Below are 1,709 nucleotides of genomic sequence, written 5' to 3'. Positions count from 1 at the left end.
GCCTTCCGCCCGCCAATGGCGGCCCGCCTCGCGGCGACAACGTGCAGCGGCGGCGGAATGTAAACACGCTCCTCGCGCCGCTCCCGCCGCCCGAAGGCGGGGCCGGACGGCTCTGTCAGCGGGGCGGCCTCCGCCTGTCAGCTGCGCTCCGCCGGCAGCACGGCTCTCCGGCGGGACCATCCTCACCCGCAGCCGGCGGGGCCAAGAACTCGGCGGCGCTGAGGGGTCGGAGCCGCCCGGCGGGGCACCGCCTCGCCCTCCCGCCGCCACACAGGGCTGAAGCAGCGGGAAGTTCATCTAAACGAGAGAAGGGCCTCTCCTTATACGTGAGAAAACTAGCCCGAAAGCTGCTTTTCTTCCTTGAAATGACGCTGTGCAGGAAGGCTGGGCAGCAGCGCGGTGCTGTGCGCGGCTATTTTGCAGGTGGGAGAGACAAGAGAGTGAACACATGTGAAGAAACACCCCACCTGCCTTCAGATGAATCCACTTCATCATCGTTTTCTTCACTTCTGCTTTTTCCTTTCCCAAGTGTAACGCTACAAAAGAGTAAACAGGTCTGTAGTTTACAACATCTAAGTGAGCCATTTCCAGCAGGCCCCTCTGGCACATCCACCTCTCTAAATGCTGGGGCCCTCAGCACTGGGCACAGCACTCAGATCTCTGCCAACCTGATGGCTCTGCTCTTCCTTCCCACTGCAGCCTGGGAGGCTCTTCGCTTTTGAGACCACGAGGGTGCACTGCTGGCTCACAGTCAACTCGGTATCCACCAATACCCTTATTTGCACAGGTCACTGACTTTGGGTACAGCAGTAGGTGACGGCCTTTAGCTAGGCTTGGTGTCACTGCACACGGTGTCCTGAGCTCAACCATTCCAACTGCCCTATGATTTCACAGGGCTTTGTTTCGTACTTTCTTGAAGGCAGCCATGATACTTCATTTCTTCCCCTCCTCAGGAACCACTGCCATAACCACTGAAAGCTTTGAGTGTCCTCACAGCGCCATTAGACACTCGATTATTGTTATCAGTTAAAGATGCATCCCACAGATTTACCTTCCATTTCTTGAAGCATTCTTTTACTCAGTCCCTCTCCACCAAGGGTCAGTGCTCTCTTTGCTCTAGATTTTCCCCACTAACCCCACAAGCCCGTGATTCCCAAAGACCATTTTTTACCACTAGATACTATAGCAAAGAACACATGGCACTCAGCCTTCTCTGTGCTGCCTTCACACAGCCTCTCCTGCCCCATTTAGAAGCAGCTCTGCATTCTCCCTAATCCTTATGCAGGTGGTGTATCTGTAGAAGCCCCTTATTGCCTTCCAGAGTGTTATGGTTCCAGCCACGACAGAGTCTTTGTTGGACTCAGCTGCAGGGGGCTTGGCTTTTGTAATACATTTGCACAGGGTCTTCACATGCTTCACGTTACCTACCCCTACTTCTAACTCTTGAGTGGTAACCACAGCCTTCCAAGTACAAATGTGGGCACAGATCACCTGGACTTTCTATCCTATTCACCTATTGCACTCTGGCACGCTCCTCAGGAGGCACAGCAGATGGCAGAGACACAAGGCATCCCCGAGACCACATATTATCACTCGATCAAGTAACGCAAAACAATCCCCAGAGAAACCTTCGGACAACAGCGAGGATTTTGGTACATACTGTACTCGCACCTACCGCACCCCAACGCGACACCCATCCATTTCAAACT

Source organism: Excalfactoria chinensis, chromosome 2 (genome assembly GCF_039878825.1).
Source record: "Excalfactoria chinensis isolate bCotChi1 chromosome 2, bCotChi1.hap2, whole genome shotgun sequence".
In the NCBI taxonomy this organism is placed as follows: Eukaryota; Metazoa; Chordata; class Aves; order Galliformes; family Phasianidae; genus Excalfactoria; species Excalfactoria chinensis.
The sequence above is the reverse complement of the archived record's forward strand: the minus strand, read 5'-3'. Positions refer to the sequence as shown.